Raw genomic sequence first — 23,116 nt, 5'->3', positions numbered from 1 at the left:
TTTGGCTGGGCTGGGTCTTTGCTGCTGAGCCCAAGCTTTCTCTAGTTGCGGTGACTGGGGGCTCCTCTCTAGTTGTGTTCCTCAGGCTTCTCAATGTGGTGACTTCCCTTGTTGCTGGTCCTGGACTCTAGATCGCAGGCTCAGCCATTTGGCACATGGGGTTAGGTGCCCCGAGACATGTGGGATCTTCCAGGACCAGGGATCAAACCTGTGTCCCCTGTGCTGGCAGGTGGACTCCCAGCCACTGGACCACCAGAGAAGTCCCAAACCAACCTTAGTCCTGGTTTGGAGCCAGGCGGGCTATTCCTTTTCTCTTTTAGAAACCTGTCTCCCATCAGCTGGTGCCCTATCATTCTAGGTCCTTAGCTTCAGGGTCTTGATGTTTAGATCTTTAATATTAATTGTAAGACTTATCTGAGAAACCCTGAAAGCAGGCGTATGTTCTTAGCCTGGGAATGGTGAGTGAGTTTCAGAGTATTGCTGACACTTTTCAACTGTGTGGGGCATATGTGTGAGTATGTTCGCAGATTTTAGTAAATATCTGTGCTACCATCTTATCTTCAGTGGGATTCCTTGCCAGGAAATGAAAACACAAACGTACAAAATTTTAATGTGGTGTTTCCAAAAGACATCTGATAACCCCACAATGGCACATTTCAGAGGGCACAATAACAGGCTGTAAATGTGAGTCCAAGAGAGCTGTTTATACTCTCTGATCCTAGTTTCCAAATTACAGCATAAAATTTCTATTCTCAACAAATTTGAAATTCAGCCTTTCTCCTACTGAACAAGCAAGTATAATAGGAGGGACAAAGTGAGGGAAAAGAGGTGCATAAGACAGAATACTTTCCTGGCAGTGTATTTAGGGGGTTCCTGGTTGAACTGAATTATTTCTTCCCCCGGATCATGATCTCAAGACTTTCTTCCAAAAACAGACATTTTTGTTCTTTCTTTAGGTTGTAGAATTCTTAATTTGTGTGACTCTCACACAAGTGTGTGCCTGGGAAGAAAATAAATTGTCTTCGTCACATGGTAAACACTTCCACTGAATGATGGACTCATGTTTGATGGAACTTTCTAAATTAAGTAAACTGAGGAATTCACATTTAATGGATCATCCCTGAATTACATTGGAAAGCTGAAGCCTCATTCTATCGTTTTCTTTATTCATCGACTATTCTGTCAACATCTATTTAACACCTACTGTGTGCTAGAAACAGTACTGGTAGCTGAGGCTATGGAACCAAAGTCTCTTCTCTTACTCAAGTTGGGTGAATGAAGGATGTCTTCCCAGTGAAGGCCATGTGTGAGCTGAGACTATAAAAAGCGAGTACAAATCAGGCAGGGAAACTCAGAGGACAAGTAGCGTAAGTGTGTTTCAGTGTGAGGAGAACACAATACGCCAGAAAGACAACTGCCACTGTGTCAGGGGTTAGTTTGAGAACCAGGCTGACATAAGATGAAACTCGAGAAAGTATGGACAACAGGTGAAGGATCTGAGACACTAGAGAATTTGTCCTTCATCCTTTTAACAGAGAAACACTGAAAATTTTACATGGAGGTGTGATGAGGAATGGGAACATAGACAGACTGGGAACTCAGAGGCCACTGAGATTATCAGCAGTGACCAGAGCTGCTTCAGAAAGCAGTTTGCTGTCTCTTATGAAGTTAAGCACATGTTGACCATGTGGAAACCCATATGCCAATGGAAACACAGATATCCTTCCACAAAGGGACACAAAATCTCGGTGACTTTTCACACTATAACACCCACACACACACACTCAAAGCTCTTTCCCTCATCCATACATTTGTAGAGATATATGAACAGGTTTGCTTTCCTGGGGCTCAGTGCTAAAGACTCTGCCTGCCAATGCAGGAGACACAGGAGATGTGGGCTTGATCCCTGGGTCAGAAAGATCTCCTGAAAAAGGAAAGGACAACCGATTCCAGTATCCTGCCTGGAAAGTCACATGGATTCAGTCCATGGGGTCACAAGAGACAGACATGATTCAGCAACTAAACCCCACCACCAACAAATGAGGTTGTGGAGAACATCCATTTCAACAGTCACAGGAGCAGAGACTGAGACCTAGGAAAGGCAAGGCCTGTCCAGAGTTAATCAGCTAACGAGTGGTGTGACCAGACTTCCAACTGAAATCTTCCCATCCAGTTCATGACCTCATGCACTCAGAAAGACCCCACAGGACCCGAATGAGCAGTGTCTCTTTTTAAACAGGACTCAGCTGTGGGGAGTGTCTTGTGTTGCTGAGGATGCTCCGATGCTGAAACTAGAGTCTGCAGCAGTGTTTCTTCCAACTCTTGCATTCTCCAGACATGATGATGCACCCATGGGTGTTCTGATACTTGCAGGCACCACCCATTTTCTCACATTCAAGGTTTTTCCTTTTTCTTTCCCCTATAAAGGAGGGGAGGTGAAAAATAAACAATAAATAAGGCATGTGTAACTAAAGCTACCAGAATTCATCTTATATAGCAAGGAAATCCAAATTACAGTCCACAGGGACACAACTGGCACTCTCCTTGGTTTGGTGTGACCTATAAGCTTAGAATGTTTTTCCACATTTTTGTAAAATTATAGTAAGAACTGAGAAGGGGCCTTAAATTGTTCTATAGGAAGGTGATTGTGCTCATTCATTTAAACAGTGTCTATGGGGCTTCCCTCAGTCTTCACTGATGGCTAAGCTGGTAAGAATCCGCCTATCAATGGAGGAGACAAGGAGATGCAAGTTTGATCCCTGAGTCAGAAAGATCCCCTGGAGAAGGGAATGGCAACCCACTCTGGTATGCATGCCTGGAGAATCCCATGGACAGAGGAGCCTGGTGGGCGTCAGTCCATGGGGTCGCAAAGAATGGACCACAACCAAGTGACTAAACAACTAGATCTGTTTGATTAATGAATTATGAGCGGAACTGACATTTCCCTTCAGGGTTGGGGCCCTTAATCGCCAGCACAAGGGTCCTGAGAGTGCTTTGCTTGGACAGAGGAACAGCAGCACCCACATTGGTGGCTGCTCCTTGGGGGTGGGGGTCGGATCAGAGCACCCAGGCCCTCCTGGGTTGGCCTCATTTGAACAAGAATTAACTTTGGCTCTTTGAAGAAGCTAAGACCTGGAGGCACTGTCACCACAGCACAGCCTGCAGCATGCTATAACCTGAGGAGGGCTGCAGGGAAAATTCAGGACACCCAGTTTAGATTGGATTGCAGGTGAGCAACACATAACCTTGTAAGATAAGTATGTCCGGAGTGATACACAGATCACACTTGAGCTAAAGTATTTGTTGATTTCATGTAATTCAGTAAGTACATTAGTTTTCTGGGATTGTTGAATATTTAATAAAACAAGGTCTTTGGAGTCAAACCCACTTGGACTTGAGTTAAAGTGCTCCTTACATTCAATCTGCACTTCTTTGAACAAATTACTTCATTTCTTAATCCAATCTTGTAAAATGGCCTACCTCATAAATATTGCTAAGGAGGAATATATTTGGGATAAGACATGAAAAGTTTCATTGTTTTAGTTAAAGAGGAACTTCAGTTCAGGCGCTCAGTTGTGTCTGATTCTTTGTGACCCCAAGAATAGCAACACACCAGCCCTCCTTGCCCATCACCAACTCCCAGAATTCACTCAAACTCATGTCCATCAAGTAGGTGATGCCATCCAGCCATCTCATCCTCTCTCGTCCTCTTCTCCTCCTGCCCCCAATCCCTCCCAGCATCAAGTTCTTTTCTAATGAGTCAGCTCTTCACATAAGGTGGCCAAAGTATTGGAGCTTCAGCTTCAGCATCAGTCCTTCTAATGAACACCCAGGACTGATCTCGTTTAGGATGGACTGGTTGGATCTCCTTACAGTCCAAGGGACTCTCAAGAATCTTCTCCAACCCCACAGTTCAAAAGCATGAATTCTTCGGCACACAGCTTTCTTCACAGTCCAACTCTCACATCCATACATGACCACTGGTAAAACCATAGCCTTGAGTAGACGGCCTTTGTTGGCAAAGTAATATCTCTGATTTTCAGTATACTGTCTAGGTTGGTCATAACTTTCCTTCCAAGGAGTAAGCTTCTTTTAATTTCATGGTTGCAGCCACAACCTGCAGTGACTTTCAAACCCCCCAAAATTAAGTCTGGCACTGTTTCCACTGTTTCCCCATCAATTTGCCAGGAAGTGTTGGAACCAGATACCATGATCTTAGTTTTCCAAATGTTGAGGTTTAAGCCAAGTTTTTCACTTTCCTCTTTCACTTTTATCAAGAGGCTTTTTAGTTCCTCTTCACTTTCTCCCATAAGGATGATGTCATCTGCATATCTGAGGTTATTGATATTTCTCCCGGCAATCTTGATTCCAGCTTGTGTTTCTTCCAGCCCAGTATTTCTCATGATGTACTCTGCATATAAGTTAAATAAGCAGGGTGACAATAGACAGCCTTACGTACTCTTTTTCGTATTTGGTACCATTCTGTTGTTCCATGTCCAGTTCTAACTGTTGCTTCCTGACCTGCATACAGGTTTCTCAAGAGGCTGATCACGTGGTCTGGTATTCCCATCTCTTTCAGAATTTTCCACAGTTTATTGTGATCCATACAGTCAAAGGCTTTGGCATAGTCAAGAAAGCAGAAATAGATGTTTTTCTGAAACTCTTTTGCTTTTCGATGATCCAGCGTTTGTTGGCAATTTGATCTCTGGTTCCTCTGCCTTTTCTAAAACCAGCTTTAGCGTCTGAATGTTCACGGTTCGTGTACTGCTGAAGCCTGGCTTGGAGAATTTTGAGCATTACCTTACTGGCAGGTGAGATGAGTGCAATTGTGTGTTCGTTTGAGCATTCTTTAGCATTGCCTTTCTTTGGGATTGGAAGTGGTCAACATGATTTGCCATTATTATTGGTGTTACTGTTAGTCACATGGAAATGATTTGTAAGCCGCAAAGTCCCCAGTAAATCTTTTCTATCACCAATTACACTTTATGGTTTTAACACCAACTAGTTAAGGGCAATCATGGGAGGCTATTTTTCACTTCTTGAAGCTTCTCTTTCATTATTTGTAAAATGGAGCATGTCGCATATGCTATGCTTCTCTCAGCTTTGATATTATTCCGTTTAGCACATCACTGGATGATGAATCAACTTGACCTTCCCTACCCTAGGCTCCAAGGTCATCCACCATATCACCCGACCAGTTGCATCTGCCACTTACCCGATGTTGTCTGGATAAGACACACAAGGAAGAGGAAGAGAAGGTACAGTAGCTTCATAATGGGAAAGGAGTTTTCGGAATTCCAGGTAGAACCTGTGTCTGGTGGCACACCTGAATCGGGGCAGGCAATCTGGGAGAGAGTTTGAAAACTTCAGCTGCAAAGAAAACACTTTTTTCCTACCAGCAATGTTCAGCTGGGCCTGGGCCTAATTTGAGGATGTTTCATCTATGAACACATGGTCCAAGTGTTTGCCTGTTGTAAAGGGAGAGGTTTGTAGGAAGTCAGGGTTTCCACATTGATTCTCACTTCTGCTTATGGCTCTTAGGTTTGGTGCATTTTTGGAGAAAAATCATTAAACAGTGAATTATGTTAGACAATTATTCATTTCTTTTTTTCACCTTTATTTCATGTCTCTGCATCTGTCCATTTCTCCTTTCAGATTAAACACCCTCAATCCATGGGTCGCAGAGTTGGACACGACTGATTGACTGAACAAAAACAACGCAACAGTATATAGCTTTTACAATGGAAAAATGAGAAGGAATTTTGGAAATTAGAAAGAACTTTTTTTAACTCTCAACATTTTTTTTTTATGCTACCATTTACAGAGAGAATTGATCCATCCTAAGCAAGCTCTTGCATAGACCACAATCAGGTGAGGCTTTATGAGCTAGATTATTTTTAATACAGGTAATTCGTCAATGTACTCTTGAGTGAAAAGCACCAAAGGATACCAGTTAAGGGGCTTCCCAGGTGGCCCTAGTGACAAAGAGCCCACCTGCCAATGCAGGAGATGCAGTTTTGATCCCTGGGTTGGGAAGATGCCCTGGAGAAGGGAATGGCAACCCACTCCAGTATCCTTGCCTGGAGAATCCCATGGACAGAGGAGCCTGGTGGGCGACAGTCCATGGGGTCCCAAAGAGTGGACCACAACTGAGTGACTAAACAACTGGACCTTCTTGATTAATGAATTCTGTGGGGAACTGACGTTTCCCTTCAGGGCTGGGGCCCGTAATCGCCAGCATGAGAGTCCTAAGAGTGCTTTGATGGGGCAGAGGACCAGCAGCACCCACGGTGGTGGCTGCTCCTTGGGGGTGGGGGTCTGATCAGACCACCCAGGCCCTCCCTGGTTGGAGTCATTTGAGCGAGAATTAACTTTGGCTCTTGTGAGATGCTAAGATCTAGAGGCGCTGTCACCACAGTACAGCCTGGAGCATGCTGTCACCTGAGGATGGCTGCATGGAAAATGCAGGACACCCAGTTTAGCTTGGATTGCAGGTGAACAAGATGTAACCTTGTAGGATAAGTATGTCCTGAGTGATGCACAGATCACACTTGAGCTATAGGATTTGTTGATTTTATGTAATTCAGTAAGTACATTAGTTTTCTCGGATTGTTGAACATTTAATACAACTGAGTCAAACCCACTTGGGCTTGAGTTAAAATGCTCCCTACATTCAATCTGCACTCCTTTGAAGAAATTACTTAATTCCTTAATCCCATCTTGTAAAATGGCCTACCCCATAAATATTGCTATGAGGAATATATTTGGGATAAGGCATTAAAAGTTTCATTGTTTTAGTTAAACAGGAACTTCAGTTCAGCTCAGTTCAGGCACTCAGTCGTGTCTGACTCTTTGTGACCCCATGAATCGCAGCACGCCAGCCCTCCTTGTCCATCACCAACTCCCAGAGTTCACTCAAACTCATGTCCATCGATTCGGTGATGCCATCCAGCCATCTCATCCTCTGTCGCCCCCTTCTCCTCCTGCCCCCCATCCCTCCCAGCATCAAGGTCTTTTCCAATGAGTCAGTTCTTCGCATGAGGTGGCCAAAGTATTGGAGCTTCAGCTTCAGCATCAGTCTTTCCAAACAACACCCAGGACTGATGTCATTTAGGATGGACTGGTTGGATCTCCTTGCAGTGCAAAGGACTCTCAAGAGTCTTCTGAACACTACAGTTCAAAAGCATCAATTCTTTAGCACTCAGCTTTCTTCACAGTCCAACTGTCACATCCATACACGGCCACTGGAAAAACCATAGCCTTGACTAGATGGATCTTTGTTGGCAAAGTAATATCTCTGCTTTTCAATATACTATCTAGGTTGGTCATAACTTTCCTTCCAAGGAGTAAGCCTCTTTTAATTTCATGGCTGCAGCCACCATCTGCAATAATTTTGGAGCCCGAAAAATAAAGTCTGGCACTTTTTCCACTGTTTCCTCATCTATTTGACATGAAGTGATGGGACCAGATACCATGATCTTAGTTTTCTGTATGTTGAGCTCTAAGCCAACTTTTTCACTCTCCTCTTTCACTTTCATCAAGTCTTATTAGTTCCTCTTCCCTTTGTGCCATAAAGATGGTGTCATCTGCATATCTGAGGTTATTGATATTTCTCCCAGCAGTCTTGATTCCAGCTTGTGCTTCTTTCCGCACTGCATTTCTCATGATGTACTCTGCACATAAGTTAAATAAGCAGGGTGGCAATAGACAGCCTTGACATACTCTTTTTCCTATTAGTAACCCTTCTGTTGTTCCATGTTCAGTTCTAACTGTTGCTTCCTGATCTACATACAGGTTTCTCAAGAAGGCAGTCACATGGTCTGGTATTCCCATCTCTTTCCGAATTTTCCACAGTTAATTGTGATCCACACAGTCAAAGGCTTTGGTATAGTCAAGGAAACAGAAATAGATGTTTTTCTGTAACTCTCTTGCTTTTGCTATGATCCAGCAGATGTTGGCAATTTGATCTCTGGTTCCTCTCCTTTTTCTAAAATCAGCTTGAACGTCTGGAAGTTCACTGTTCATGTACTGCTGAAGCCTGGTTTGGAGAATTTTGGCCATTACTTTACTGGCGTGAGAGTAAATTGTGTGTTCTTTTGAGCATTCTTTGGCATTATCTTTTTTTGGGATTGGAAGTGGTCAACAAGATTTAGTATTATTATTAATGATACTGTTAGTCACATGGAAATGATTTGTAAGCTGTAAATTCCCCTGTAAATCTTTCCATCACCATTACAATTTATGGGTTTACCACCAACTAGTTAAGGGCAATCATGGGAGGCTATTTTTCACTTCTTTAAGCTTCTCTTTCGTTATTTGTAAAATGGAGCATGTCCCATATGCTATGCTTCTCTCAGAGTGGATAATATTCCGTTAAGCACATCACTGGATGATGAATCAACATGACCTTCCATACTCCAGGCTCCAAGGTCATCCACCATATCACCCGACTTGTTACGTTTGCCACTTACCCGATGTTGTGTGGATAAGATGCACAAGTAAGAGGAAGAAAAGGTACAGTAGCTTCATGAGGAGAAAGGAGTTTTCGGAATTCCAAGTTGAACCAGTGTCTGGTGGCACACCTGAATCAGGGCAGGTGATCTGGGAGAGAGTTTGAAAACTTCAGCTGGAAAGAAAGTGCTTTTATCCCACCAGAGATGTTCAGCTGGGCCTGGGCCTAATTTGAGGATGTTTCATCTATGGACACATGGTCCAAGTGTTTGCCTTTTGTAAAGGAAGAGGTTTGCAGGAAGTCAGGGTTCCTACACTGATTCTCACTTCTGCTTATGGCTCTGAGGTGGTGCATTTTTTGGAGAAAAATCATTAAACAGTGAATTCTGTTAGAAAATTATTCATTTCTTTTTTTCACCTTTATTTCATGTCTCTGCCTCTGTCCATTTCTCCTTTCAGAATATACACCCTCAATCCATGGGTCGCAAAGAGCTGGACACGACTGATTGACTGAACAACAACAATCCAACACACATACACCTTTCACAATCGAAACGGAATTTTGGAAATTAAAATTATCTTTTTTCACTCTCAACATGTTTTTTTTTTTTTTTTTTTTGCTACCATTTACAGTGAGAATTGATCCATCCTAAGCAAGCTCTTGCATAGACAAGTGACTTAGCACACATGCCTACCAGGTAAATCATTGATATTTTTCTCCATGTCTTCCTTCTCTCCACTTGGTTTTACTTTACAGTGTTCATACCTCTCTTTTTCTTTATATGTAAATCTCCAAAGTAACAAGTCCTGTTTTATTATCTCACATTCTCAACACCTAGAACAGTGCCTGGCATTGAGCAGGTAGTCAAACATTTGTTTCTATGAATAGGTAGTAGTATGGAAGAGTCAACATATAGGTGAATGAATAAATGGATATGAATGGAGGGAATGAGGAAGGGAAGGAGAAAAGAAAGGAAGGCTTGGGCATAATCCTTAGGGTTTTGAGGGTCTGGAGAGAGCCCATTAACTTGCTTTATCCCAAAGTGTTCCTGAGCACAAGCACCGACTCACCCATTCCCAACCTAACAGGTCAAAGCAGGTCATAATACGTCATGGTCTCTAGCCTTCACTCACCCACCTCTCTTCCATCTTATGTGATCTATATGTACGGATGTTTTTCTCTCTGTCCTGAGGCAACTTAGCAATAAAATGTTTTCACTTTTAATCTTTTGATATGCATTTGAATCTTTCACTAAGTGGAGATTTATTTTACTTTAGTGACATCAACCTAAAAATAGAGTTAAGTGTTTGTAGCAAGCTGTTTAAATAAGTCTTACTTAATTCTACAGAATAGCTGTGAGGGTTTTACTTCCTTGGCCCCAGCAACAGTACTTTTATAGTAATGGAAAAGAAAGTATAGCCTACAGGCAATTGGCCACAATTGTACTTTTATACTGAAAGTTATCCTTTACACTGACTCCCTAAATGTTACACATCTAGTCCCACGCTTTCTTTAACCACAAATGTCTCTCTCTCTCTCCTGGAAACCTACCTTGCAGTTAGCTCCTCTGCCCTTCTCAGGTAGACTGTGGCAGAGACACCTGGGAGCCCCTGTGCATGGCTACATGATAAGAGGCCGGGTCAACAAAGGGCGGAGGAAGGGGTGAATGAGGTCACACAGGATGCCTCTTGATCCCCGTTGGCAGGAGTCATCCTGGCGGAGAGGTGGGGAACCAGCCAGACTCGATGACATTGTTGCCACGGAAATCTTGGTTTTCTCTGCCCACTGGAGTCAAATTAAATTTGTAGAGACAGAGTTTGGGGCAAGCAGAAAGATGGATTTAACCCTTAAGCTGGCAGAAGGGAGAACACAATAGGTTCCTGCCTCAAGGAGACTGTCTCCCCTCCATCGGGAATCCAGGGGATCAAACAGGCGGGGCTCACAGTCAGGGTTTGGAGATATGGGATAAAAGGTGTAGGGGTCCTGAATTCTCTCTTTTTGCACTGTTTGGAAACAGTCACTAGGCCAGGGTCAGGTAGCTAGGTATTTGGATCTGGCAGTTGGTCCTGGTGCTTGGGTCCATTGTCCTTTGGGGATTTCCTGGTGACTTTCTTCCTGTAATACAAAAGGGGGAAAGCAAACCACTATGGGGTGGCTTCCAAAGAGAGTGCACCATAAAGTTAAGCATCAACATGAGGTTAAAATAGAGTAAAGAGAGGTACCAAACTACAAGGGGAGGTTTATGATGCCATAAAGTTAAGTATCAGGATGTGACTAGAATAAGTTAAGGAATAATAGATGCAGAGTGTGGCTCCTGCAGAATTAGAGGGCAACTGGTACAGATGTAGTTTGCATAATAGGTTGCTGCTGCTAAGTCACTTCAGTCTTGTCCGACTCTGTGTGACCCCATAGACGACAGCCCACCAGGCTCCTCCGTCCCTGGGATTCTCCAGACAAGAAAACTGGAGTGAGTTGCCATTTCCTTCTCCAATGCAGGAAAGTGAAAAGTGAAAGTGAAGTCGCTCAGTCAAGCCCGACACTAGCGACCCCATGGACTGCAGCCCACCAAGCTCCTTGGGATATTCCAGGCAAGAGTACTGGAGTGGGGTGCCATTGCCTTCTCCAGCATAATAGGTTAGTCTTCTGGAAAGAAGAAACTTAGTTATCAATGCAGACTGTTGATTGCTAGCCAAGTTGGGCTCAAAATCCTCCAAGCTAGGCTTCAACAGTACATGAACTGAGAGCTTCCATATGTACAAGCTAGATTTAGAAAAGGCAGAGGAACCAGAGATCAAATTGCTAACATCTGTTGGACCATAGAAAAAGCAAGACATTTCCAGAAAACATCTACTTCTGCTTCATCGACTATGCTCAAGCCTTTGACTCTCTGGATCACAATAAACTGTGGAAAATTCTGACGGAGATGGACCACCTGACGTGCCTCCTGCAAAACCTGTATGCAGCTCAAGAAGCAACACTTAGAACCAGACATGGAAAAACAGATTGGTTCCAACTGGGAAAGTAGTAAGTCAAGGCTGTATATTGTCACCCTGCTTATTTAACTTCTGTGCAGAGTTCATCATGCAAAATGCCAGGCTGGATGAAACTCAAGCTGGATCAGGATTGCTAGGAGAAATATCAATAAGCTCACATTGCAGATGATATCACCCTTATGGCAGAAAGTGAAGAGGAACTAAAGAGCCTCTTGATGAAGCTGAAAGTGGAGAGAGGAAAAAGCTGACTTAAAACTTGACATTCAAAAAATGAGATCATGGCAACTGATACCATCAGTTCATGGCAAATAGATGGGGAAACAGTGGAAGCAATAGATGACTTTATTTTTGAGGCTCCAAAATCACTGCAGATAGTGATTGCAGCCATGAAATTAAAAGACGCTTGCTCCTTGTAAGAAAAGCTATGACCAACCTAGGCAGCTTATTAAAAAGCAGAGACATTAGTTTGCCAACAAATGTCCATCTAGTCAAAGCTATGGTTTTTCCTGTAGTCATGTATGGATGTGAGAGTTGGACTATAAAGAAAGCTGAGCACTGAAGGATTGATGCTCTTGAACTGTGGTGTTGGAGAAGTCTCCTGAGAGTCCCTTGGACTGCAAGGAGATCCAATCAGTCCATTCTAAAGGAAATCAATCCTGAATATTCATTGGAAGGACAGATGCTGAAGCTGAAACTTCGGCCACCTGATGGGAAGAAGTAACTCATTTGAAAAGACCCTGATGCTGGGAAAGATTGAAGGTTGGAGAAGGGGATGACAGAGGATGAGATGGTTGGATGGCATCACTGACTTGATGGACATGAGTTTGAGTAACCACAGGAGTTGTTGATGGACAGGGAGGCCTGGCATGCTGCAGTCCCTGGGGTCGCAAAGACTCAGATATGACTGGGCAACTGAACTGAACTCTAGCATATGAGATCTTAGTTCCCTGACAAGGGATTGAACCCATGCCCCTTGCATTGGCAGCTGGAGTTTTAACCACTGGACCACCAGGGAAGTCCCTGCTTTTAGTTTTTGTAGCTGCACTCGATGGGGGCAAGAGGTAGAAATAGTTTGGGTCTCACCCCTGAGTAAGCATGAGAAATGAGACCCAGGACCGAGGTGGAAAGGCTGGCCTTGGACCAGAGCATGAGCCCATTTGGCTCAAGAGTCACATGGGAAAGCCATCATCTTCCCGGTGCTGAAATGACACGAGCATTCCTCCCATGCAGGAGTCCAACATGACACCCAGAAATGTTATGGCAGTAAAACATCAACAGATACAAGAATGCAACTTAAAATTAAATAGAAATTAAAAACTGAAATCCCAACAAAGAATATGATAAAAATTTCATATAAACAGTAACACCAAACCACACTTAATGGCAGATAAACATTCCGTGATAATAAAACAAACTAAAAATAAAGGATAAAAGGTATACAAGATACTTGAGGTGTAAGACTGAGTCCCCAATACAACCTTCGAGATGAAGAAGAGTTGGCAGATTCACCATGGGCATTTCTGTGAAAAAAGAAATATAAAGTTGAGTAAAATGTTGACAGCTGTTATCATTTTCTTCCTCCATTAAACACACACAGGTCTGTGTCTTTTGAGCTGTTAATTTTAGGCTCAAGGCATGATTTTAAGCTACTGCTGTATTGATTTCCTATTGCAGCTGTAGCAAATTGCCACAAGCTACGTGGCTTAAAGGAACACATACTTGTTATTGTGGTTCTTAGGATCCAAAGTCCCAAATGGGTCTCATTGGCTTCATATCACAGTGTCAGCAGGATGCCATAACTTCTGGAGGCTTCCTTCCTTCTCACACTTAGAAGCTGCCTACCCTCCTTGGCTTATGGCCTCTCCACATCAGTGTGAGCTTATGAGAGGCTGGTTTAGCCTCTCAGTGTGCATCTCTGACACTGGTCTGTGTCCCTCCTCCACATCTAAGGCTCCTTGTAATGAGATGGCATTGGGCACAGCCAAATACTCCACGTCATTTCCCTATCTTAAGGCTGAATGCTTAGGTACTTAATTCACCTGTGCTGTAATTCTCACTTGTCATGTGTCTGCCCTTTCAGGCTACTGAAACAGAAAACCATAGGCCAGGTGGCTCTTTTTTTGCACTTTGTTTTTTAACTGAAGGATGATTGCTTTACAGAATTTCGTGGTTTTCTGTCATAGAAAAACAGGAATCATCCATGGGTTCACCCATGTCCCCTCCCTCTCGAACTTCATACCATCTCCTTCCCCATCCCACCCTTCTAACAGGTCTCAGAGCCCCTGTTTGAGTTCCCTGAGTCATACAGAAAATCCATGCTGGCTATCTATTTTACATGTGGTATTGTAATAGGTGGCTTACTTACAACAGACCCTTACTTCTCAGTTTTGGAGGCTGGGAGCTCCACGATCAAGATAGAGCAGGTGGCTGGTAGACGGCAGTCTCCCTGTGTCGTCAGAGGGCACAAGGGGTGAGCCATCTCTCTGGGGTCTCTTTCATAAAGGCCCTCATTCCACCCAGGAGCATCCCACCCTCATGACCAAATCACCTCCCAAAGGCCCTGTCTCCTAACACCATCCCCTTGGTGACCTCAGCTTGCCCTGAGGGAAGAATTAGTGCAAAGACCAGAGAGCTGCTCACACATACAGTGTGCACCAGCAAGGCTCTTTGTTTAACTAGCAAACCCTCTGAAGAAACTGCAAGCAGGCTGAGGTCAGCATGCTCACCCCGCCCTTGAGGTCTCTGTGTTCTGTGCTGTGTTGCCTTCATTGAACTGTGCTTTCCACAGGACTTGTTTTTCCATAGCATCTAGTTGCATCATATCATGTACACACAGAGAGACATGCTTTGTCCATGTCAACTCTGTCATTCAGTTGATGACAATTTGTGAAGCAATGTCTCGTCTCAATGCCCAGCACGTACAGGAGTAGGACAATCTATGCCTACAGAGATCTTATAGCCCAAAAGGGAATCAGAAGTGTATCCACGTGCGCACAAGGCAGAAGTAAGAAGCACAAACCGAATGGAAGTGAGGGCTGCAGGGGGACAGGGGAGGGGGGTTTCCTCCTGGAGCGGGGGTGGGGGCTTTCCTATGGGACTGATGTGCTGGTGATTCTGGACCCCTGGGGTGCATGTTTGAGGGGAGACGTGGGGCAGGACAGGGTGCCCTGGGCTGGGAAGAAGGAAGGACAGCAGACAGAGGGGCTGGGGATGGTCAGGCCCCCAAGGAACAGAGGGTCACACCCCTGGGAGCACAGAGCACCCCACCATGATTCCCCGATAGTCCACATAGGGAGCTCAGAGAGCATCCTCAGGGATTTCAGAATTCGCCTGGGATCAGACACCACACAACAACCTCAATGACCAGTGGGCAAGATTCTTTAATTTTGAACAAAATTTATTCTGGTTTAAATTTTAGACGCTCTGTCAAAGGGTGCAGTTTCTGTCTCCGCATCGGTCCCGGCCGCATCTTCACCTTCTTTTACCTGCAGCATTTTACTCGGGGCGCTAAACAGGTGCCAATCTGTCTCATGCGTCCAGGGCACCTGTTCAGCAAACAGATGCCTCTATTCCCCCAGCAGCTTAGATAACTTCTTACTCCTTGAGTAAATCCTAAAAAGAGAAGGAAGAGGGAAAAACGTGTCAGCAGGAAAGCAGCATCTCGAGAAGGCCAGCTGTGTCCCCTCTGAGCGAGGCCCTGGGGCTTTCTGTTCTGAGATGCGGACACGGCCTCGTGACAACAAGATGTGAGTCCAGGACCCCGTGGACCAGCTTCCAGACAGACACTGACCCTGCCCAGGCTCTGGTGGACCCTCACATTTCCAGAACCAGAGGCTGAGGGACTGGGGTGTGAGGACCCTGGTTGTGAGCGGGGTCAGCTCCACCATGAGGGCAAAGACTGGGAAGCTCTGCTACATCCACCTTCCCACCAGGAGTCAGAAGTGGCCCCCGGGTTCTATTTTCACCGCTTAGGTTTCCCACTCATGGAGCCAGTCAAGTAGTGCAGCTGAGATAGGAGGAAAAGATACAGCTGAAAGTAAGAACTGGTTAAAGAGAACTTACTCTCAAAGTTACCTACAGCTGACAGTGACAATGGTTCAGAAAAAAAAGTTTTGTATCATCGTCTCTACTGACTCAGAACGCTCTCAGCGCTGGTGCGATTCAGCCCCTCTCCCCCTCCCTTTGTGGTTTCCTCCAGACCAGAGGCCTTCCCGTCTTCCTCACAAGCCTTTTTCCTCTTGACCACAAGGCACCTCTGGTCCCTCTCTCGTTCCCCGTCCAGGGATAGAACCCGGGCCCCGGGCACTGAGAGGCCACATTCCTGACACCCCTGTCCTCTCTCCCTGCCACTGTGCTAAGAGTTGGGTTACAGTCATAAACAACACTGATCAGACTAGGCCTTTTCAACTTGATTTTGACATCTAATCAGTTGTCTCAGGTCTCAGTCTCCGCAGCCTCTCCCGCCCTCCCTTCCTCCCTCCTTCCTCCCTACATACTTTCATCCTATTTCAGGAAATATCAAGGGTAAGATGAAATTCAGACAGCCGATCCTGCACACTGCTTTGGATGTGCTGCCTCCCAGCTGTGGAGCGAGGGTCACATCGTCAGCGACGTGTCCTGGAGGACCTTCCTGCTGAGGAGACTCAGCACGGAGCGTCCCAAGGGCAGCTCCTGAAGCCCAGGCTCGGCCTGACTCTCCTCTGGACTTGTCTGGTCGCCTAGAGCCACCACCCTTCAAATATAAAGATTTGTAAAGTGACATTCTGTGCTTCTGTCATGGGACAAAATCAAATTTCTTGCTTTTATGAAAAAGAAAACAAGGAGAGTCACTTAACAGAGGCATCTTCTGTTTCCTTCTCATGAAACCAATGAGGAGACAGGCTCAGAAGTTTTGACTCACTAGAGTGGCTTAGAAACAACCAGGAATTTGCAGGGCGGTTCTCAGACCCCTCTCGCTACTAAGGACTCAGCGCTGGCTTCTCAGAAGCATCAAATATGGTGGGTTTAGTCTGACCACGTGTAGATGGGGATAGCAGGACAGAAGGAGGTAGAAACAGGAGAGAGAGCCCACGGCTCCCCCCGGGGCTCCCACGAGCTCACCTGACCCAGAAGACAGGACCACCAAGAGGAGCAGGAGGAGCAGATAATGGAGCCTCATGCTGGCATCCCGAGCTCTGCGGCTGATGCTGGAGAAGAGGCTGCGCTTGCCGCTTTAAAAAGGTGCCAGGTTCCGGAAGGAATTCCGCACTGGCTGTGGATTTGCTTATTAGGAACTGGTTAACTGAGCCTCTTCCCTGTGTGTCATGGGAGTGGCCTTTATAGCACAAAGCAGGGGCAGTCACTTGTATGCTAATGAGGCTGTGAAAACCCCAGGAAAAGCTTTCCTGCTGCCCTTTTAACCACAAACTTCTCCTTGGCAGTCAGTTCAGCTGATGGGCAGGGGTGTGGCAAGTGGCACAGACTTGCCTGTTTCCCCTGGCAGGGGCACAGACTTCTTGTTGAATCTTCGCTTACCCGCTCCCCAGCCTCACCCTCACCCATCCAGGGCTTTAAAACTGCCCACTGTTTTCCTGTGCAGAAGGAAATGGCACCCCACTCCAGTACGCTTGCCTGGAAAATTCCATGGATGGAGGAGGCTGGTGGGCTACAGTTCATGGGGTTGCAGAGAGTCAGACATAAAAGGGAGAATTCACTTTCTTTATTTCTATACCTCCTTTTAGGCTTGAAGAAGCACAAGCTGGAATCAAGATTGCAGGGAAAAATATCAATAACCTCAAATATGCAGATGACACCACCCTTAGGGCAGAAAGTGAAGAGGAACTAAAAAGCCTCTTGATGAAAGTGAAAAAGGAGAGTGAAAAAGTTGGCTTAAAGCTCAACATTCAGAAAACTAAGATCATGGCATCCGGTCCCATCACTTCATGGAAGAGAGATGTGGAAACAGTGTCAGACTTGACTTTTGGGGGCTCCAAAATCACAGCAGATGGTGATTGCAGCTGTGAAATTAAAAGACACCTATTCCTTGGAAGGAAAGTTATAACCAACCTAGATAGCATTTGAAAAGCAGAGATATTACTTTGCCAACAAAGGTCCGTCTAGTCAAGGCTATGGTTTTTCCAGTGGTCATGTATGGATGTGAGAGTTGGACTGTGAAGAAAGCTGAATGCCAAAAAATTGATGCTTTTGAACTGTGTTGTTGGAGAAGACTCTTGAGAGTCCCTTGGACTGCAAGAACATCCAACCAGTCCATCCTAAAGGAGATCACCCCTGGGTGTTCTTTGGAAGGACTGATGCTGAGGCTGAAACTCCAATCCTTTGGCCATGTCCTGCGAAGAGTTGAGTCATTGGAAAAAACCCTGATGCTGGGAGGGATTGGGGGCAGGAAGAGAAGGGGAGGACAGAGGATGAGATGGCTGGATGGCCTCACTGACTCAATGGACATGAGTTTGAGTGAACTCTGGGAGTTGGTGATGGACAGGGAGGCCTGGCATGTTGCAATTCATGGGGTCGCAGAGTCAGACACCACTGAGCGACTCAACTGAACTGAACTGATAGTTCCTTTTGGAGAAGGAAATGGCAACGTGCTCCAGTGTTCTTGCCTGGTGAGTCCCATGGACTGAGGGGCCTGGTGGGCTGCAGTCTACCGGGTTGCATAGAGTCGGACACCACTAAGCAAATAACACATACACTGTTTCCATGAAAGGCTGTTTCAGGCCCAAATAGGGACTAACTCGTTCAGAGGCAGTTTCACTCCCTGGGCAAGACTTGCTGACTCCCAGCATCCGCAGGGACAGCCACGCTCTTTCTGGCCCCTGGGGCACTGAGGGAAGAGACCCAGTGGTCCTGACCTGCTCCCCACACCACCTAGCTTGTTATGGGATGGCATCAACAGTCGCTGCCAAAATCTTGGTTTTCTTTGCCCACCAGAGCTGAATAAAAATTGCGGAGAAAGAGTTTGGAGGACACATAAAGATGGATTTAATCATTAAGCCGGCAGAAGAGAGAACTCGATAGGTTCCTGCCTCAAGGAGCCTGTCTCCCCTACATCGGGAATACAGGGGATCATACAGTTGGGGCTCACAGTCAGGGCTTGGAGATATGGGACAAAAGGTGTAGGGGTCCTGAATTCTCTCTTTTGCACTGTTGGGAAACAGTCAATAGGCCAGTGTCAGGTAGCTAGGTATTTGGGTCTGGCAGTTGGTCCTGGTGCTTGGGTCCATTGTCCTGTGGATTTCCTGGTGACTTTCTTCCTGTAATACAAAAGGGGGAAAGCAATCCACTAGGGGTGGCTTCCAAAGAGAGTGCACCATAAAGTTAAGCATCAACATGAGGTTAAAATAGAGCAAAGCGAGGTACCAAACTACAAGGGGAGGTTTATGATGCGAAAAAGTTAAGTATAAGGATGTGGCTAGAATAAGTTAAAGGATAATAGATGCAGAATGTGGCTCCTGCAGAAATGGAGGGCCATAAGTGTCAGGTGTAGTTCACATAATAGGTTAGTCTTCTGCAAAGAAAAAACTTGGTTATCAATACAGACTGTAGGTTAGGAACAGTTCAAGTGGACAAAGACACAAATGGGAAAAAAGAAAGAAAGAGGGGGAAAAAAAACTTTTATTAATTCTCTGAAACACAATCACACACCTGTCTCATGAAATCTCAGTGGGACATGTGATGGGCAGATGGGTGCTCTGTTTCCCTTCATCAGAGACAGAGTGGGAGGATGATGCTACCACTGAATTCATCTCCCCAGCCTAGTATCACGAAGCAGGCCCAGCAGTGGAGACCCCTTTACTGGTTTGAGGGGGACCTCCATCACTAAGTAACATCTCTCACTTAGTAACATCTGTCCATCTCAGTGTTGGAGAGACACTGACCTGGCTTTTCAGAAACTCTAAATCTCAGGATGGAACTTGCCATACAGCTCTGAGTAGAACTCCAAGCCCTTTAGAAATGTGGGAACCCAGGAGGACTCCATCCTGAAGGAGCCCCCGGAGCTTCAGTCCTGTTCAGGTCCCCCGCTGTGGCTCAGTCTCGCATCTGAGGCTCGGCAAAGCCATGGAGACTGCCTCGAGCAGACAGTCCCTGGCTGGCACCCAGGGATAGGATTTTTCTGAAGGAAAATAAGTTGTCTTGATCATAGTTCCTTCTGCTTTAGCTCTAAATAATATTTGAGAGGTAGATATCATCTACATATATATATATAATTATACGAGATATATATATATACACATATTTGTTTGTTTATGGACCTTGCAGGCAAAATCTTTACTACAGGGTCAGTTTATAAACACTCTATAGTACTACACTGGAGAAAGAAGTGAGACTGAATCGTTGTCTACTGTGTCTCTTCATTGAAAATGATGTTTTTCAGTGAATTCTGCTTAATGTTATGTGACAGCTTGGATGGGAAAGAAAATTGGGGAAGAATGGATACATGTATATGCATGGCTGAGTCTCTTTGCTGTCCACCTGAAACTATCACAATATTATTAATCAGCTATACTCCAAAGTTTTTAAAAAATAATTTTTAAAAATGCTGTTTTACGAGACTTCCTTGAAGAGTGGGTAAGAGTGGTAAGAGTGGGTAAGACTCTGTACTCCCAAGCATAGCACATCAGGTAAGTAGATCCCACATGCCACAACTACGACTTCAGTTCAGTTCAGTTCAGTCACTCGGTGGTGTCTGACTCTTTGCGACCCCATGAACTGCAGCATGCCAGGCCTCCCTGTCCATCACCAACTCCTGGAGTTCACTCAAACTCACGTCCAACGAGTCCATGAATCCATCCAGGCATCTCATCCTCTGTCGTCCCCTTCTCCTCCTGCCCCTAATCCTTCCCAGCATCAGGGTCTTTTCCAATGAGTCAACACTTCACATGAGGTGGCCAAAGTACTGGAGTTTCAGCTTTAGCATCATTCCTTCCAAAAAACACCTAGGACTGATCTCCTTTAGAATGGACTGGTTGGATCTCCTTGCAATCCAAGGGACCCTCAAGAGGCTTCTCCAACACCACAGTTCAAAAGCATCAATTCTTTGGCACTCAGCTTTCTTCATAGTCCAACCCTCACATCCATACATGACCACAGGAAAAACCATAGCCTTGACTAGACGGACCTTTGTTGGCAAAGTAATGTCTCTGCTTATTATATGCTATCTAGGTTGGTCATAACCTTCCTTCCAAGGTGTAAGCGTCTTTTAATTTCATGGCTGCAGTCACCATCTGCAGTGATTTGGGAGCCAAAAAAAAATAAAGTGCAACACTGTTTCCACTGTTTCCCCATCTATTTCCCACGAAGTGATGGAACCAGGTCCATGATCTTCATTTTCTGAATGTTGAGCTTAAGCCAATTTTTTCACTCTCCTCTTTCACCTTCATCAAGAGGCTTTTTAGTTCCTCTTCACTTTCTGCCATAAGAGTGGTGTCATCTTCATATCTGAGGTTATTGATATTTCTCCTGGCAATCTTGATTCCAGCTTGTGCTTCTTCCAGTCCAGCATTGCTCATGAGGTACTCTGCATATAAGTTAAATGAGCAGGGTGACAATATACCACCTTAACATACTCCTTTTCCTATTTGGAACCAGTCTGTTGTCCCATGTCCAGTTCTAACTGTTGCTTCCTGATCTACATATAGGTTTCTCAAGAAGCAGGTCATGTGGTCTGGTATTCACATTTCTTTCACAATTTTCTACAACCTAGTACAGCCTAAATAAATAAACAAAACAAAAATTGTTGTGTTTTAGTTATCTATGGTTTGCAGCACAGCAGATTTTTCTTTTTTCTTTTAAGGAAGCTGATGATGCAGTTTTATGTGCAAGACCAGGCATGACTTTTCATAGAAGGGCATTTCCAAAACGGGTCAGGGTGCCATGGTGAGTTTCAAGGCAGTTTCTTGCCATGGTTCCTCACCAGTTGAAAACAGCCCTTGTCAGGAATTGCACAATTTCAGTGGCTTATTTTTCCTTGGCAAGGTCTAAAGATGAGTCCTTTGCAGCTATGTTAATCCTGGAGATAGCACCCAGGGCCATCTCTGTACATCAGGGAAGGGTCCTGTTGCCTCAGCAAGGAGGTCACACACCCAAGAAAGCATGGGGTGGCTCACCAGAAACCAGAGATGAATTCATATAGAATAGAGGAAAGGGTTATATTTAGGTCAATCTACATGAACTATTAGTTTTACCAGGTTCAAATCGAAAGAAGGCCATGTGGATCGTGGTTGCTTCATGCCTGGGCTGAGAGGTAACTCATGGATTCATTCTTTAAAGGGAAGATAAATGCTGTGTCCCCAAACCCTTAACCTGTGACTAGGAAATTGAGGCAGGCTCTTTCCAGCAAAGCGTCTTAGTTCCTCAGGTAAGAAGGGGAGTCCTAGTTCTACAGATAAGGTTTTGAAGACCAAATCCCTTTACATCTATGACTCCACAAACAGGTGTTCTCAGCACAGAGCCCTGGGTGTTAATGGGCAGAGGCCATTGTCCCCAGTTCCCTTGTCCTATGGACAGGGCAGGTGCCATGGCTTCTGACAGTCATGTGGGGACCTACCCTGAGAAGGGGACCAGGGCTGGGTCTAATGCTGTGCTCTCCCACTGACACTTTTACTAGTTTCTTATTTGAACTTGTCCCACAATTATATTTTGCAATGAGCCTTGCTCAGTAGCTGGCCACTTTTATTCAAATTATCTCTTTGAATTCCCCTAAACAAACCCACCAGGTAGGTATGCCCCAAGGTTTATACAAGATGGTCCTGAGGACTAGAAAGCCATGTCTGAGGCCACAGGCAAAACTGACTTCAACAGTTGATTAAAATTGGCTGCAAATCCAACAAAAAGATGTGTCCAAGGCCGCAGTCTACTAAGTGGCAGTGATGTAACTTGGAGCAAAATCGACCTCTCTTTCAATGTTCCTGCCTGCCTCCTGCAGTCACCACAGTGTCCTGAGAGCTTTTCCAGGACATTCTCCTATAACGAGAAAGCTTGAATAGCGCTGTCAAATGCCAGCTATCTGGTGCTAATGAGATCGGAATTGGGCGGGGCACAACCTTTAAAAGAATGGTGGGGACTTCCCTGGTGGTCCACTGGTTAAGAATCTGCCTTGCAGTGCAGAGGATGTGGATTCAGTCTCTGGCCTGGGCACTAGGATTCCACATGAGAGAAAGAAAGTGAAGTCGCTCAGTTGTGTCCGACTCTTTGTGACCCCATGGACCTCTGGCCACCAGGCTCCTCTGTCCATGGAATTATCCAGGCAAGAATACTGCAGTGGGTTGCCATTTCCTTCTCCATATGCCATGAGGAGACTAAGCCAGTGTGCTGAGATGAATATCCTGCATACCGCAACTAAGACCTGAAGTAAATATATGTTTTTAAATCCCTTTGTAACACGGCAGCTAGGTGACACACCCAGAGGCGCTATGACAATTCCAAGGCTGACCATAAAGGTCAAAAAGGAGGTGCTGACCCAGTTCCTGGAAATCCCAACCCTTTCTGCACAATAGCTGGAATACTCGTCCCACTCATTAGCCTATGAAATGACCCACCCCTATAAACACCGACAGCCCCATACCCTGGTGCTGGGCTTGCTTTCCAAGATGGCCCACACTCTCCGTGTAGCCTGTTTCCTCCCTGGATTGACCTTCCTTCACCATGACTCGCTCTTGAGTCCCTGCCTGTGTGA

The 23,116-nt window shown here is 45.2% G+C and overlaps 2 long non-coding RNA genes across 2 annotated transcripts; both read right to left on the bottom strand.

Moving 5' to 3' along the window:
- Positions 1-2,040: 2,040 nt before the first annotated feature.
- LOC133239818 (uncharacterized) lies at positions 2,041-10,833 on the bottom strand. Its single transcript, XR_009733981.1, has 3 exons — positions 10,004-10,833; positions 8,472-8,601; positions 2,041-2,419 (listed from the first exon to the last, which is right to left on the bottom strand). It is a non-coding gene; the product is annotated as an uncharacterized LOC133239818 (long non-coding RNA).
- Positions 10,834-14,821: 3,988 nt separating this feature from the next.
- LOC133239814 (uncharacterized) lies at positions 14,822-17,587 on the bottom strand. Its single transcript, XR_009733977.1, has 2 exons — positions 16,546-17,587; positions 14,822-15,057 (listed from the first exon to the last, which is right to left on the bottom strand). It is a non-coding gene; the product is annotated as an uncharacterized LOC133239814 (long non-coding RNA).
- Positions 17,588-23,116: the final 5,529 nt, after the last annotated feature.

This window comes from Bos javanicus, chromosome 27 (genome assembly GCF_032452875.1).
Source record: "Bos javanicus breed banteng chromosome 27, ARS-OSU_banteng_1.0, whole genome shotgun sequence".
NCBI classification, from domain to species: Eukaryota; Metazoa; Chordata; class Mammalia; order Artiodactyla; family Bovidae; genus Bos; species Bos javanicus.
Note: the sequence above shows the minus strand (reverse complement) of the source record. Positions and strands in the feature narration are given on the sequence as shown.